Source organism: Mus musculus, chromosome 10, assembly GCF_000001635.26.
Source record: "Mus musculus strain C57BL/6J chromosome 10, GRCm38.p6 C57BL/6J".
NCBI classification, from domain to species: Eukaryota; Metazoa; Chordata; class Mammalia; order Rodentia; family Muridae; genus Mus; species Mus musculus.
Genome location: NC_000076.6, coordinates 71,309,814 through 71,327,581, shown reverse-complemented (window position 1 = coordinate 71,327,581; position 17,768 = coordinate 71,309,814). Strand labels below are relative to the sequence as shown.

At 44.5% G+C, this 17,768-nt stretch overlaps 1 long non-coding RNA gene and 1 pseudogene across 1 annotated transcript; both read right to left on the bottom strand.

Annotated features, from left to right (window-relative positions):
- On the bottom strand, nucleotides 8,148-8,852 carry Rpl19-ps2 (ribosomal protein L19, pseudogene 2; annotated as a pseudogene).
- On the bottom strand, nucleotides 13,605-16,837 carry Gm20609 (predicted gene 20609). Its single transcript, NR_152791.1, has 4 exons — nucleotides 16,721-16,837; nucleotides 15,496-15,615; nucleotides 14,892-14,980; nucleotides 13,605-14,805 (listed from the first exon to the last, which is right to left on the bottom strand). It is a non-coding gene; the product is annotated as a predicted gene 20609 (long non-coding RNA).
- Between the last annotated feature and the right edge of the window lie 931 nt (nucleotides 16,838-17,768).

Genomic DNA, 17,768 nt, shown 5'->3' with positions numbered 1-17,768 from the left:
CCCGTGGGCCTGGGAATCTGACACAAGGTCAGCACTTGGCGTCCGGCAGACATGTTACCTGCTGTGCCATCTCACTGGCTCCCAGTTCTCATTGAGAATGATTTTTATCATCGCCTGTCTGCTTATGACTTGAGGATAAATTGTTATCAATTTAATCACAACCATCACAAGCCCAAATTGTCTCTATTGGGCTGGACAGTAAAATACAATCTCTTACGCTATCTGTCTCTTCGAGCAATCCTTTTTTCTTGGGTTTATTTAGGGTTGTTTTCTTTCTTATTATTTTGTTTGCTTTTCTTTTGTGTTTATTGATCTCCCTATGTAGCCCTCCCTGGTCTTGAACTCCCAATCCTCCTGCCTCAACACACACACCACCCCTGCCAGAAAGTTCTTCCGTCTTTATTGGCACAATCTGTCCACATGTTCAGCTCATTATTGTGATTTTAAATTTGTCCGCTGTCATGTTTCCAACACACCAGTCCGATTGTGAACTCTTCTGAGAATTTCATTTTTATCCTTCAGAACCCTGCAAGTCCGATGTTTTCACGAATCCCTCTTGGCTTCAGTCTTGGCTCTGAGCGCCACCTAGTGTACAGACTCTGTTACAACACCAAGCCCTAACAAGCTCATCTGGTTGGGTCTCTGAGCTTGGGTTGGGTCACCCTCACCCCCAAGCGGGGTCACTTACAGCAACTGGCATTTGTGACTTCTCTGTGGTTTGGACATCTGATTTTGGAAAATCATCTATAGTGTTTTTAATCCCTGAGGGGAAAGTTTTAAAATTTTGGTTAACGTTAGAGCCTAAAGCAGCAACTTTCAGTGAATACTGTTTCAAGTTAACACCTGAGATGGAATGCAGCTTCCGCTATGTAGATAATTGCTGGAAGCTGACATCCCTGCCGTCTCTTCTCCAAACCTGAAAATCCATTGTGCTTGTTTTGTTTGTGTGTGTTGATTGTTTGGTCTGTTATGCTAAATTTGGTGTGTGTGTGTGTGTGTGTGTGTGTGTGTGTGTGTTGCAGAGATTGTTTTTGTTGTTTTGGTTTTTTGGGGGGAAGGGATTTTTTTTTTTTGTCCCCAACCTTGAAAACATGCAGAGTAACCTGCCCTGACAGGTTTGGCTGTAATGCATCCAATTAGCACTAAAGCTGTGGCTCGCAGGCAGAAAACACAACCCAGGAACCAACATTCCTATGCTGCTGACCCAGCGGAGGGGACAGCTAGGTTGAGTGCTCACACAGTGTGGCTGGCTCCAGCACTGCAAAGGTAAAACCCATACACGTCCGTCCAGGCCATTCTGAGCCAGCATGCTCAGGCTGCAGCAGGGACAGGTGTGGGGCCCTCTGACGCACCAGTGTTCCTGACACAGCCCATCACCCCAACACAAGGTCACCGGCTTCATTTGTCCCCACCCCCTCAGTTCGGGACTGAAGACATGGCTTAGAGATTAGGAGTATATTGGAACTTTAAGTTTTTCAAACCTTATTTTTAGTGGTACTTCTTAAACGCTTCAACCTCCGTTTTAGCCCACCACCTACCAGAGGTAGTGGCAAAGGATGGGTGGATGGGGTGGGGTGCAGTGGACCTGTTTTGAAAGGTTTTTTAGAGCAGCTCCTGTCTGTGTTGTCTGGAAATCAGCAGTTCGGTTCATAGGTTAGCAGCGGCAGCTTGATCCACTCTCGAACCCTTCACAGATACACCAGTAGCACAGGTCGGTAGAGTCGGGAGAGCAAACAGGAATCAGCAGCCGTGGCACTACCTAGCAGAGCCAGCTTTGGCTCGAGTCAGCAGGAAGGGCCTGGAGGAACGTCCTCATCCGTGCCTCTCTCAGCAAAGTGAAGCTCAGTGAAGACTCCGAGACCCGAAAGCATGACACAGCTAGCTATACCGGCAAGCCAAGCGCTCTCTCTGTCACTCCTCACTCTGTCAAGTCCTATTTGTATCCTCCAAACCTCGCATGTCCTCTACGTGCCTTGTCTGCCTCAGCACGTGCATCCACTCAGCCTGAGTCATTGGAGTCCCAACAGATGCAGCTCAAAACTCCATGTAAGGCGGACCAACGTGTGTGTTGTGAGCAAAGAACCTTCATCGCGTGTCCTTTCGCTGGTTTGCTTTAGCAGAACATCCTCTCTCCTGTGTCTGCTTCAGTGAAACGTTCCTTCACCAGGCTACCTTAGTCTTTCCTGTGTCCGCTTCAGGAAAACACGCCTTCATGTGTTTGCCCCAGCAACACACCATCCAACACAGCCGACCTGCAAAGAACCCCTAAAGTTTCTACTTCAGTGTCCGCGCTCCTGCAGAGGACCCAGTTTGGGTTCACAGCATCACTGGGCAGCTCCCAACCACCTGAAACTCCATCTCCAGGGGATTCGACACCTCTTACGTTTCCAAGGACACCTGCACACATGTTCGTGTACCCACTGCAGACACAAATACATATGCATAATACATTTTTATTTTTATGTGTATACGTGTTTGTCTGTATGTGTAACACGTGAGCACAGGTGCCCAGCCAGAGAAATCAGAAGAAGGCGTCAGATCCCCCTAAAGTTGGTGGCAGTTGTGAGCTGTCTGGTGTGGGTACTGGGACCTAGGTCCTCTACAAGAGCACCCAGTGCTCATAATGGCTGAGCCATTTCTCCTGGCAGTCCCTTACCCAGTGTTTAGGAGAGCCTCCTAGTGGCTTAGCTGACCAGTGTCTGCAGTGGTGCTGAGACAAGTACTCCTGCTATAAGGTGCTAGGCCAGCTTTGACAGCCTGCTGGTCTCCCATTCCACTGACCTGACCTCTCTCTTTTTCTCTTTCTCTTTCTCTTTCTCTTTCTCTTTCTCTTTCTCTTTCTTTTTCTTTTTCTTTTTCTTTTTCTTTTTCTTTTTCTTTTTCTTTTCCTTTTCCTTTTTCTTTTCCTTTTCCTTTTTCTTTTTTTTTTTTTTTTTTTTTTGGTTTTTCGAGACAGGGTTTCTCTATGTATCCCTGGCTGACCTGGAACTCACTCTGTAGACCAGGCTGGCCTCGAACTCAGAAATCTGCCTGCCTCTGCCTCCCAAGTGCTGGAATTAAAGGCGTGCACCACCACGCCCGGTCCACTGACCTCTCTTAACCCTAGCCACAGCTTCCAAAGCTGATTGAAGTAATCTGGCACCAGCAGCTGCTGTATAATTGGGGTACAAGGCTCTGGAGCTGGGACAGGCTGGCTTATTGGGGTCCTAGGAACCCTTTGAAGCAACACACCTTCTCCACCAGTCTGGGCTTTGTCCCTTTGGAAGCCAGAGCTCCTTGTCTATTTGGCCTTGCTCACCCTCTTGGACTTATGAAAGAGCATCTCTATCTCCAATCACTCTGTCTCCCTTTCGTCCGGTATGCCTGGTTACCTCTGTGTCCCTGACAAGCCTGGGCAAAGTGGTTGGCTCAGGGTTAGACAGAAGGAAAGACAAATACTTTATTAATTGCAAGCAAAAATGAACCTCCTCTGAGCACGCTGGAGGTTGCTGGCATTGGTCCGCAAAGCATGCTAAGCACCTCCCTGGGACAGCGTGGATCTGTGTGGAGACTGCAGACTTCCACCTCACACTGAGGTCCTTCAGATATTCTCTTTAATGGGGAGTTTTATGTGTCAACCGGGTAGAAGGCGGGGCACCCAGAGAATTGGCCAGTCGATAATTGGTGGTGGTGGTGTTTTCTGTGTCCTAGAGTAACTTAAAACTAGATCGATAGATCAGATAAGGCAAATTTCTGCCAGCCAAGCACCACAAAGGATCAGGAAGGCTGGAGGACAGATGGTCCAGTTCCAGGGCTGCTGGCCCTGAGTTCACTCCTCGGCTTGGGTGAAAACACACCCACCGGTCCCTCTCCTAGCTGCTGTGGGTGAACACTGCAATCAAGAAGGTGAAGCAAGGGGCTGTCGAGATGGCTCAGTGGGTAAGAGCACCCGACTGCTCTTCCGAAGGTCTGGAGTTCAAATCCCAGCAACCATATGGTGGCTCACAACCATCTGTAACAAGATCTGACGCCCTCTTCTGGAGTGTCTGAAGACAGCTACAGTGTACTTATATATAATAATAAATAAATCTTAAAAAAAAAAAAAGAAGAAGAAGAAGGTGAAGCAAGGGGCTGGTGAGATGGCTCAGTGGTTAGAGCACCGACTGCTCTTCCGGAGGTCCCAAGTTCAAATCCCAGCAACCACATGGTGGCTCACAACCATGCATAACGAAATCTGATGCCCTCTTCTGGAGTATCCGAAGACAGCTACAGTGTACTTACATATAATAAATAAATCTTAAAAAAAAAAAAGAAAGTGAAGCAAGTTTGCAAATTTTCGACCAGCCTAGGCTGTACTTTAAAGGAGAAGTTGCATATTTCCCTGCCTTGTGAGTTTCCTGCAGTTTGAGTTTCCATCCTCATCCCTGATCTTCCAGGCACAAAAGGCCAGAGTTAACCTACCAGGACCTCACCAGAGAGCACAGAAGATCCATGGCTGCTGCTTAGGTGGTGTCATCACATAACCATTGCATATCATCTGGCTCAAGCCAGATGTTTCCTGACCTCCTGTACAGTGTTGGCTTTTTAAATAGTTCATTAGCTGATGTAAGATTATAACAACAGTAAAACCAGTATGCATTGGTGAGGGTATAGCTCAGTGGGCAAGTGCTTGTCTTGTATATGGACAGCCCTGGGTTCAATAGAATATCACGTGGTATTGGGGTACATTTATTCATTGTCTAGTGTTTAAATCAGTGCAGATATCAAAATCTTCAAACACTTGTCATTTCTCTGTGATGAAAACATTCAAAACCTTTCTTGTTCATTTGTTTGTTTGTTAAGATACACACTATGACTGTTCCCCTTGACACCCTCCTGTGAAAAAGCACACACAGCTTCTTGGCTCTTCTGCTGTAACTAAGCACCCATCCCTCCACCCCTTACTGTCCCCAGCCTCCAGTGACCATGGGTTCAGCCTCTCTGAACAAAGCCTTTTCATAATCCATCATGAGTGAAACTAGAAGATGCCCGTTTTTCTTCACCCCGGTTTATTTCACTTAATACAGGGTTGAGTTCCATCGATGATGTGGGATCCGCTGCGTAGCTACAGGTAATGCACTTTTTTTGTTCATCCTTGGTACTCACTGCAATTGATCCTGTGACTGGCCAATGCTTCAGTAGACATAAGAGTACAGATGTCTGTTGTAAATTAAGCTATGCCATATGTAATTTCAAAGTGGGGTTCATGTGTTAATTTATTATAAGAATGGAGCTAGAGACCCACTAATCCTCCTGAACCTTTATTTGTTTGATTGTTTTGCTGCTTTTTTTTTTCCGAGACAGGGTTTCTCTTTGTAGCCCTGGCTGTCCTGGAACTCACTCTGTAGACCAGGCTGGCCTAGACTCAGAAATCCGCCTGCCTCTGCCTCCCAAGTGCTGGGTTTAAAGGCGTGCGCCACCACTGCCTGGCCCTCCTGAACTCTTATAACATAGGAATAATAAGACTGTCTCAGAGCAGTAGTGAAAACAAAACACAGGTCATATATTTGTCAAAAAGAAAACTTACTACTGAATGGGTTACGGTTCTAACCACCTTTGTTAGAGATAAATAAAATTGAAGCATCCTCCATTTTACAAAATAGGACGAGGGCTCCCACTGGGCAGGAGTAAAACATGGGATCATTGCATGAACAGTACAAGTCTATGAGAAGTAAGATAAAGCAGATCTGTACAGCTCTGGGGACCAAACACGAGACCTTGATTGTGCTAGGCAAGCACTGTCCCACTACATCACACCCCAGCCTGGCATCTCTTTCCTGTAACAATGGAAGCAAAAGCCAGCTCAGCTCCTAGTTCAGGTCACTCAGCCTGGACTCTGGGTTTTTGGAAATGCTGGTCCATCTGGTGCCAAGTGCTTAGGAGGTGTGTAATCTCCACTCTGACGTTGGACTCTTGGAGCATGCAAGCAGGAGCTTGCTCTGAACAATGACATCCCATCATTTTCACCCAGCATCTGCTAAGTGTTCAGTTAGTCACTGTCACTTCACACTGTATGCCACCATGCCACAGGGACTCTTGACCGCTTCCTGTCTTAGAGGCTGTTCTCTGGACTACAGTCTACAGCTTAATTGTAATCACAACGGACCAACTACTTCTTCCTACAGGGCTTGATTGCTTGGTTTGAACAGCCTTTGCTCCATCAGACTCCCTAGGACGAGACTGGAGAAGGATAAGAAGAGTAAACAGCCGCCCACACGAGGGAAGGGCACTGGCAATGAATGAGAAGCAGTAGGAACAGCCCTGCTATTCCACTGCCATCCTTCCCCCTCCCTAACCTTTCTCGTTTCACTCCTGCCTGGTGCCGTGGGAGAATGCCCAGTCTCCCGGCTTCCTGCCTAGCAGGTGGTCATTAGACCAACCATACCGCACTACCCTTATGGAACTCATCTTCCAAATCCCTCCCTGGTAACGTCATCAAAACCGGAAAGACTGTAGCACTGCTGGCTATGAGAATACACGTTCTGACTTCACAGAGGTGGCTCCAACCCGCTAAGCTCATGGTGGCCTCTAAGAAAATGAGAGGAAGATAGAAACCCTCGGGGTGGGATCAAACAGCGGACAGTCAGTAACTGATCAAAGCAACTCCATCAAGAGAAAAAGGTACAGAAGAGCATATGTTAACATCAGGGTTAGAGAGGAGACTCTGCTTGCAGCTAAGAACTTTAAGAAACTCCAAATGTGCCGGGCAGTGGTGGTGGTGGCGCATGCCTTTAATTTCAGCACTCGGGAGGTAGAGGCAGGCAGATTTCTGAGTTCAAGGCCAGCCTGGTCTACAAAGTGAGTGCCAGGACAGGCAGGGCTACACAGAGAAACCCTGTCTCATAAAAAAAAAAAAAAAAGAAACTCCAAATGTGTAATTCTCCTTCTCTCCCCCACTGCCTCTCTCAGACATTCCTTCAAGCCCACCCATCTCCACTCCTTTGTGACACAGAGTCAGTTTCTACCAAGGACTCACAGCCACCACACTAGGCTGGGATCCAGACCAGAGCACTGCTTAGCCTTCACCGTCATAGAAGCTTCTCACCAAGGAATGGGAACGGGTTCAGAGGCCCACAACTAGACAACGTGCAGACAGTGAGAGACTTCGGAACAAAAAAGGCTGACTCCATGACAGCCTTCAAAAATTGGCAGTTCGGGTCTAAATATCTGTTTCCAAGAACTGGGCAAGTTCAGGCCTCAGAAGCTGCCCACCACCTGGCCTGAAGCAAGGACAATGGGTCAGCAGCAGTTGCCAGACTGCCTCAACATTTTCCAGACTTCCCCAACAACAGTTTCTAGACCCCCAGTCCCCCATAATGGAATGTCCCTAGAAATGGAGTAAGATAAAGATCACCTATTCCCAGGATCCCCTAATGTGCTTTAAATCAAGCCTGCGAGTTCACTTAGTTGTCTCTCTAGCTTGGTAATGGGAGACCCCAGCATGCTGGACTTCTGCAGAATAAAACACTCTTTGCATTTACGTAATGGGGTATCATTCTTTGGGGAATCATGGACCCTTACAGGAACACTCAGTCTTATCTGAGGGTTTGTGGATATTTGTCAAACCTTCCTCTTAGGCTTAGGGAGCTGTGTGGAAGAAGAGGCAGAAAGAATGCGAGAGCCAGAAGGGATGGAAGACACCAAGAAGTGACAGTGTCTTCCAGACACAACAGGACTGATACACATATGACCTCAGCAACTGTGGCAACACATGTAAAACTTTCTCAGATTTAAATCCCAGCACAGACAGAGAAGAAGTAGGCGTGCAGTCCCATACCTAACCAAAAACCACTTGCTGGGAAAGGTAAAATCAGTTTTCTCCAATGGAGTGTCACTGAGGATATCAGCCACACTCCAGGGCAAGCCTTGTACCCAAGAGTATTTGACAAACACAAAATAGACTGTTTCTTTGTGTGCTTTTTTGCTTTGGGATTTACTGTTGTTGTTGTTGTCGTCATCGTCATTGTTGTTGTCTTATTGGAATTTTGTTTGTTTTAATTGTTTTGTGCTTTGTTTTTAAGACAGGGAGCAGGAAGTTGGGTGGGTAGGGAGGTAGAGAGGATCTTGGAGGATTTGGGAGAGGGATAAATATGGTCAAATGTATGAAAATCATTTTTTTGTTGTTAATGGACAATGGCTTGTTTTATTTCAATGACTGATCCACGTGAGGCCACAGACAGGCCACTATGTACAGACATGAGGGAAGCTTTATTTCTTGGTCTCTTCCTCCTTGGACAGAGTCTTGATGGCCTCTTCCTTCTTGGCCTGGAGGCACTCCTCTCGGCACTTTCGTGCTTTCTTGGTCTTAGACCTGCGAGCCTCAGCCTGGTCAGGCAGGAGCTCTTGCGGGCCTTGTCTGCCTTCAGTTTGTGGATGTGCTCCATGAAGATCCGCTTGTTTTTGAATACATTCCCTTTGACCTTCAGGTACAGGCTCTTATACATATGGCGGTCAATCTTCTTAGATTCCTGGTATCTCCTGAGAAGCTGGCGCAGGATCCTCACCCTTCTCATCCAGGTCACCTTCTCAGCATCTGAGCATTGGCAATACCCTTCCTCTTCCCTATGCCCATATTCCTGTCCTTCCATCTGGCCAAGGTGTTTTTCTGTCAGCGAGCCCAGGAATGGACAATCACAGGCTTCCGGATGATCAGCCCATCTTTGATCAACTTCCTGATCTGCTGGCGGGAGTTGGCATTGGCGATTTCATTGGTCTTTTTTGGGGTCCAACCAGATCTTCCTTTTCCTACAGTGGAGGGTACTAGAGGCAAGCCTCTTCTGTAGCCTGAGCATACTCATGGCTTTGGACATAGCATCAAAAGGAAAGAGCCTATGAAAAACAGTTTAAGAAAAAATGATAATAATGAAACTCCACATGCAGGATCAAATGAAAGTACCCAAGCTTGTGTTACCTTCACACGCATCCTACACTATGAGAAGCATTCCCAGGAACGTCCTTATGGGCAGAACATGCCCTCTGCTCTTCTGATGTTCCGAAGGATAATGAATTTGACTTTTCACCCCTCTTGGTAAGAAGCATTTGACTAACACTCTAGTTGTATGTTTCTTCCTCTTACAGCATGTGTTCATTAGTGTGGTAAGTAGGCGGTGTGTGCTACATGAGCAACACTCCCACTTCATGGCCTGTGGAAGGTTGTGTGTGCTAAGCGAGACTCTGCCAGCTGAGCTACATCCCAGTGCCATCTTTTATCTCTCTCCTATTTGAGGGGACTGTTGCAGACAATGCAGAGATATAGGCTCCCACTCATCCCACATTACCTGTGGACAATCTTTCTTCTTCTTCTTCTTCTTCTTCTTCTTCTTCTTCTTCTTCTTCTTCTTCTTCTTCTTCTTCTTCTTCTTCTTCTTCCTCTTCCTCCTCCTCCTCCTCCTCCTTCTTCTTCTTCTTTCCCCTTCTCCTTCTTAAGATTTATTTATCTTATATATTTGAGCACACTGTAGCTGTCTTCAGACATACCAGAAGAGGACATTGAATCCCATTACAGATGGTTATGAGCCACCATGTGGTTGCTGGGATTTGAACTCATGACCTCTGGGAGAGCAGACAATGCCCTTAACCGCTGAGCCATCTCTCCAGCCCAAGGCCCTTCTTAATATGAGTAGAGCTTATCATTTCCTCTCTCATAAGTACCTCCTCACCTGCCTGGTATTTAACACTCTACTTACTGCTTAGTGTTCCCAACTTGTCTCCGTATCCCAGCCCCCATGCCTGCTTACCTGATTCCTCTATGTGACATGTTCTTCCTCACTCTTGTTTTGTGATGCCAGATAGTGAACTTGGGGCCTTGTGAGTGCTAAGAAAGCTGAGCTAGACCTCCGGTCCAGGATGACTTTCCTTTTATATGTATTTTCTCAGTAAGTCTTTCTGCCTTTACACTCAAGCTTTCTGAGTAATTTTAATTGGCTGTGCGCTGTGTATGAAGTATATCATATAAATATAACTTGTGGCAGGACATGGTTAGTCCCAGTACCCCAGAAGCAGAGATAAGATCACTGAGTTCCAGGCCAGTCTGGTCTATGTAGCAAGTTCCAGGCTAGCCTGAGCTATACAGTGAGACCTGATCTCAGATAGATAGATGGATAGATAGATAGATAGATAGATAGATAGATAGATAATGTTATTTGCTTATAATCCAACTATTCTTCCTTTTAATATATCTTACTGTGTTTGGACTAGCACCAGACAAGTCTCTGTCCCATAATTTTAAATTATTTCTTTTTCTTTTTCTTTTCTTTTTTTTTTTTTTTTTTTGGTTTTTCGAGACAGGGTTTCTCTGTATAGCCCTGGCTGTCCTGGAACTCACTTTGTAGACCAGGCTGGCCTCGAACTTAGAAATCTGCCTGCCTCTGCCTCCCGAGTGCTGGGATTAAAGGCATGCGCCACCACGCCCGGCTTAAATTATTTCTTATTATTAGTTTCTTTTTTAAAATGATGCTTGGGCTGGTGAGATGGCTCAGTTGGTAAGAGCACCCGACTGCTCTTCCGAAGGTCCAAAGTTCAAATCCCAGCAACCACATGGTGGCTCACAACCACCCGTAATGAGATCTGATGCCCTCTTCTGGTGCGTCTGAAGACAGCTACAGTGTACTTACATATAATAAATAAATAAATCTTAAAAAAAAAAAATGATGCTTCACTCTGTGTGTCATGTTCTGGTTCGTTTGGGAGTTTCTTTTGTTGAATTTAAAAGCTTGCAACTTTAGATGTGTTTTGGTTTTTTTTTTTTTTTTAATGAGAAAGTATATTTAACCCTGTATGTGTTTGGTAGCATCTGCAGATTAACACACAGCAGGAGATGACTGAATGTAGAGAGGGGGAGAAAGAACAGATGGTTGTCGCAGGCTTTCGAAGGGAGTGCACCCTGGGATGCTGCAGAAAGCGCAAGGCTATGATTACCCTCAAACCATGGAGAGTCGCGCCTATGGTTAGACTTAAGTGACAAACAAGAAGTGAGAAATGCAGTGGAGAATTAAAAAACAAACAAACAAACAAGCAAACAACGGGGGAACCTAGAAAGCACCTTAACTCAAAGAGAGTTTAGCATGAAAGTCCAACCTGTCAAAGAAAAAGCTTGAAGTAGAAATTTCTGGTTGTGTCGCATGATCCAGACCCACGGGATGTTTTGCTGAAGCGAGACCGCAGAGAGAACACGTGGCATTTGGAGAGAGTATAAATAGGACTCATATACAGTGATGGGGCGCTTGCATAGCTAGCCGCGCAGTGCCTCTTTGGTGTTGAGTCTTCACTTCACTAAGAGGCACAGCAGAGAACTTCTCCTAGCAACCCTGGCTGGTCCTGGTACCTCCTGCTGACTCGTGGCTACTCGGTGGAGGCCTGGCTGTTTGTGCTGGATCATGCCACCACTGCTAATTCAAGTTTGGTGACATTTTTGAACTGGACTGCTGGTATCCTGACAAAAGGAAATTAGAATTGTCCCCAAAGAACTGTTTCTAGGGGCTGGCGAGATGGCTCAGGGGTTGAGAGAGCCGACTGCTCTTCCGAAGGTCCCAACAACGTGGTGGCTCACAACCATCCATAATGAAATCTGATGCCCTCTTCTGGATTGTCTGGAGACAGCTACAGTGTACTTACATATAATAAATAAATAAATCTTAAAAAAAAAAAAAAAGAACTGTTCCTAAACAGGTCCACATCCTCTTGTCCTATTTACCATCTTTTCTCCCATATCTTTGCATGGTGAGCTAGAAGGGGCAGAGGCCAAACGGTTTGAGAACCCTTATTAAAGTAGGTTTTGAAAAAATCTAAGCCGACAAAAGATAAATCATTCAAAGGATGTTGCTGAAGTGACTGGGTAGCCAACAGAGGAAAAATCTTAGACCCTCTCCTACACAACACTGAAGATTAAATATATCAAAAAAATTGTTCAGTAATGAAGACTTTTCTTTCTTTCTTTCTTTCTTTCTTTCTTTCTTTTTTTTTTCTTTTCTTTTCTTCTTTTTTTTCTAAGACAGGGTTTCTTTGTGTAGCCTTGGCTGTCCTGGAACTCACTCTGTAGACCAAGCTGGCCTCGAACTCAGAAATTCGCCTGCCTCTGCCTCCCAAGTGCTGGGATTAAAAGCATGCACCATCACGCCCAGCGAAGACTTTTTTTTTTTAAGATTATTTACATATTTTATGTATATGAGTACACCATTGCTCTCTTCAGGCATACTAGAAGAGGGCATCAGATCCCATTACAGATGGTTGTGAGCCACCATGTGGTTGCCGGGAATTGAATTTAGGACCTCTGCAAGTGCAGTCAGTGTTCTTAACCACTGAGCCATCTCTCCAGCCCACTAATGAAGAATTTTAAAGCAAGTTCCAGATTCATCCGCCTCCCAAGAGACTCTATAGTTTTGGAAGATTGGATGATATTTTTAGATTTTTAGGTAAAGAGTTTATAACAGTATTTCTACATTAATAACATTCTTGTCTTTGTGGAGGATGATTTTATCTGTTTATCATTATTTCCAGTTGTACCCATTTTCCTGCCACGACATTCTTCTTTTCTTTTTCCAATGTAATATTTTCACCAACTGTTTAGGAATTTCACATCATGTACCTTGATCACACTCATTTCCCAATCCTCTCAGGTCTGTCCCCCAAATCTTATGACACACTCCCCCCAAAAAAGAAGAAACAGTAAGTCCAATTCACATTCCCCATATACTCTCTGGAGAATGGTCAGACTCCTTGGTGGCCAGTCCTTTAAAGAACACTGAGTCCTTCCCGACCTGCACCCCTGCCAGAAGCCATCCATCATGGAGACTAAGCTTCAGCATCCTTATCTCAGTTTTTATGAGTTGTCTTTGATGACTTTCTGTCTAGACCGTTAACTTTTTTTTTTTAAAGAAGGGATCAGGGTTGTCACAGAAGTTTCTATGTCGCCCTTTCTCAACTGAGTCTACAGCCATCTGAACCACTGCAAAGGTAGCTCCCTTGCCCTTTAGAGTCATCAGGGGCGTGATAAAGGGCTTCTACGTGGTCTCCAGCCCCAGCACGTGCCACAGACCTCAGTGTGGTCTCCAGTGGCTGTATCATCCACGGACATCAACACGGCCCTCTGCCATGCTATCATAGCCCTTGGCAGCAGCACAGACCAAGGACATCTGACTGGCCCTATGTATAACATTTTTATTTCATTCATTCATTCACTTTTGAGACAGCCAGTGTTTCTCTGGAACTGATTTCTGCTGGCTGTCCTGGAACTCACTCTCTACACCAGACTGGCTTCAAACTCAGAGATCCATCTTCTTCTGCCTCCCAATTGCCAGGATTAAAGGTATGCACCACTACCTCCAGGTCAGCATTTTTATTTTAAAAATTTATTTATTATTATATGTAAGTATACTGTAGCTGTCTTCAAATGCACCAGAAGAGAGCATCAGATCTCATTACAGATGGTTGTGAGTCACCATGTGGTTGCTGGCAATTGAACTCAGGACCTCTGGAAAAGCAGTCAGTGCTCTTAACCACTGAGCCATCTCTCCAGCCCTTTATTTTAAAATGCTACACTGCTTAGAAAAATAGAAGTCTGCAGAAAAAATCACAGACATACAAATATTCCTTTCAATACTTTATATTGATGAAATTTTTTATTTAATAAAAAACTCATAACATTTAGACGAACAGAACTCTGTAGAAATTCAAGGATTGGGTATAATTCTATTTCTTTCTTGTCTCATCTCCAGAGTATCAGGATTGTAGATGTCCAAAAGGCGCCTGTCACCTTATATATGGTGGTGTGAGGCAGGCAGATCACTGGAAACAGGAGAGTTGAATCTCTGCCTAGATCATTATGGAGCCTTCTCCACAAATCTCCCATCAGGCTCACTGTGAGTCCCTACACTCAGAAGTACCGGTGAGGGTTCACTGTGAGCAGTTGTCACTATGGAGGAGGACTCAGACCCAGAGTTTCATATGGCAACAGGCTGGACAAGAACACCTCTAGCAGGACTAGAGGAAATTCTGCATATTAAACAAGGAGACCTGCACTCTTTCCTTCTGTTTTCTTCCCTTACCAATTCCCTCCTCACCCTGTCCCAACATAAAAATCAAAGAAAATGTTGACATACACAGAGATCCCTAAAGTATACCCACCCATGACTTCAAACTGAGGCCAAAGAGCCAACGACTACAGACTCCTGAGGCAAACATCTGGTATGGAAATGAGAAGCGAACGAACAACAGAAGAAATTTGAAGATTTTAGCTTCAGTCCAAGCATTATGACAGAGAGTCTGGGGACTGTAGCCCAGTGAGAGACCATTACTTCTTGCTACAGCCCTGAGTTCTATTCCCAGCACTGGACAAACAAGCAAAGAGTAACCTTCTGTGGTGAAATCACTTACCTCATCATAGTCATTAAATTATTAACCTCACAACTGGAGAGAACCAGAGGTCCCAAGTTCAATTCTCTACAACCACAGCCATCTGTACTTACATACATAAAGTAGATAAATAAAATTGATAACCTTGATTTTTACAAATACTGGAGATCTGGGAAAGGTCTGCCCCATTTTGTGCTTACAAACATGTAATATTACCTGCCGATTATAACTAGACACAGACAAATCCTAGAGCTCTTAGTCAGTATGTGTGTGTGTGTGTGTGTGTGTGTGTGTGTGTGTGTGTGTGTGTGTACATGCACACACGCATACACTTATGAAGAAGGGTACAGCTCCATGGTCCCCCAGCTCTGTTGCTTCAGGCCTGTGGCAGCATGGTACATATATCTTGCTTGGAGAAGTCGGCTCACATCAGGCAAGCTGGGGAGCAGAAAGAAAGAAGAGAGGACCTGGATCCCAGCATCTTCAATAGCACACCTATGACTTAATGCTCTCCAGCTAAGTACCTTTCTGAAGGATTCTACCATCTCCCCATAGCTCCACTGACTGGGCATCCAGCACATGAGTCTTGGGAGGACGACATTCAAGATCTGAACTGTAACAGATATAAAATCAGGTAAAGTCTATTTCTATCTATCTATCTATCTATCTATCTATCTATCTATCTATCTATCTATCTATCATCTATTTATCTATCTATCAATCATTTAGTTAGTTAGTTGGTTGGTTAGTTTTTTCAAGGCTGGGTTTCTTTGTATAGCCCTGGCTGTCCTGGAACTTGCTCGGTAGATCAGGCTGGCTTTGAACTCACAGGGATCTGCCTGCCTCTGCCTCCCAAGCTCTAGGACCAAAGATGTGCGTCACCACTGCTGACTAGTAAAATTCTGGAACCATGGGTGTAGACATCGGCAGCAGCAATCTAGATAACGATTGAATCCAAGAGACTAAATTAAAACGGCAGGACATAAATATAACAGAAGAGACACAAAGAACAGTCTAAGCTTTCAGTTAAGAACAAGCCAACAGGGGAGTTAGGCAGATGAGATGAGCCAGCCACTACACGCTTGACATGCAAACATGAGGACCTGGCTTTGGAGTCCCAACACCTACGTGAAAAGCTGGAACAGGTGGTGTGCATCTCGAGCTTTCTAGAAGGTGGGGACAGGTGGATCCTCATTCCTGCTCAGTGAACACAGCCAAATAGACGAGCTCCGGGTTCAGAGAGAAAGCCTCAAAAATTAAGGTGGCAAGAGATTGGGAATGGTATCAACCTCTGGCAGCCATATTAACATATACATACAATATATACACACATACAGACACACATAGACACGCACACACATACACATTCACAATCACATACACATACACATACACATTCACATACACATACACATACATATACACATACACATACACATATACATATGCACATACACATACACATATAAATACAAATACACACACACACACACACACATACACATACACACACACACACACACACATACACATACACACACACACACACACACACACACACACACACACACACACACACATACACATACACATACAAGGATGTGTATAAATGGAGTATCCAGCATACAAACCAGTCAGGATTGCTATGTTAATAAAGTCTGTTTCTTCCAGAGCACAATCTGCATTTAACACAATTACAACCAAATCCTCATGGTTTCTCTGGACTTTGACAGGGTGATCTTAAAGTTAATATAAAACAATAAAGAATTCTTTCATTCTGGTTGTCCACAGGTGAAATCTCAGCCCCGGAGAGTTGAGACTGAAGATGGAATTTGAGGCTATCCTGCTCTATATATTGAGTTCTGAGCTAGTTTAGACTACACTGTGAGACCCTGTCTTGAAGAAATAAGCCAAATACAACTCATTATAAAGCCAAAGCTATTGAAATAGCATGATTCAATGTGGTATAATAATACCAGAAGCACTGTAAAGATTTACAGGGCTTAAACAGTGACAAGACACACTGTCCCACAAGGAATATGACAAACTAGCTTTATGGAATAGTCCACATACATTCCCAGTTAAAATTCAAGAATAAAATGCAAACCCTAAAGGGCTTAGGAAAGCTAGGTTTAGTGACATATACCTATAATTACACTGTAACCCAGCATTCAGGGGTTGAAGGCAGGGACAGCCAGTTTCTAGGCGAACCTGAGACTCAAACAAAAACAAGATTTTAGAGGAAAAAACAAAAGCAAAATACAAAACAAAACAAAAAACAAACAAACAAACAAAAAACTGAAGCGAGCAAGCAAGCAAACAAACAAAAAAAATACAATCAAACCCAGAATACCTTAATGACCTTGAGATAAGGAGAGAATTCTTAAATAAGCCTCCGGAAAAAACACAAACTCAAACGGGAAAGAGCTGATTGCGTAGATCCCTTGGGGATCTGATTACATAAATATTTAAAACTTGCATCTAATATGCAGAATGTATAAAGAAGAATAAGATTTAAAAAAAAGAAGGGCCAGCGAGACGGCTCAGCAGGTGAAGGGGCTTGCCACCAAGCCTGACATCCTGAGTTTAATCCCCAGATCCACAAGGTGGAAGGAGAAAACCTGCTCTGCTCTGGGGAGCCCCACTTTGAGCCTGGCATTTTAAACAACAAAAGATGAGCAAAGGCATTATGCATGCAGGAACACTTGGGCTTCTAGAGTGACCAGGAAATTGCGGATTTAGAAAGAACAATAAGATGTCATTGAATTGCACATATGATTGATTATCAGGACAATCTAATCACACTGAGTTTGTTTTCTTAAATTATTGGTTTGGAGCTGGGAGGTGGTGTGGCACACCTTTAATCCCTGCACCCAGGAGACAGAGGCAGGTGGATGTCTCTGAGTTTGAGGCCAGCCTGGTCTTATCCCAGGTTAGCCAGGGATACACAGAGGACCCCTGTCTCTCAAAAGACAAAACAAAATTATTGTTTTATGTTTTTTAAATAAAATTTTTATACAGTATATTCTGATCACGATTTCCTCTCCCTCATCGCCCAGGCCCTCCCTCCCCATCTCCCCTCCCATCAAACTGTATGACTTCATTCTCTCTCTCTTTAGAAAACAGACACATGGGGCTGGAGAGATGGCTCAGTGGGTAAGAACACTGACTGCTCTTCCAGAGGTCCTGAGTTCAAATCCCAGCAACCACATGGTGGCTCACAACCATCCATGATGAGATCTGATGCCCTCTTCTGGTGTGTCTAAAGACAGCTACACTGTACTTACATATAATAAATACATACATAAATAAATAAATCTTAAAAAAAAGAAAACAGACACATAAAAACCCCAAATAGACCAAAATAAAACAAAACCAAACAAACAAATAAACAAAAAAAG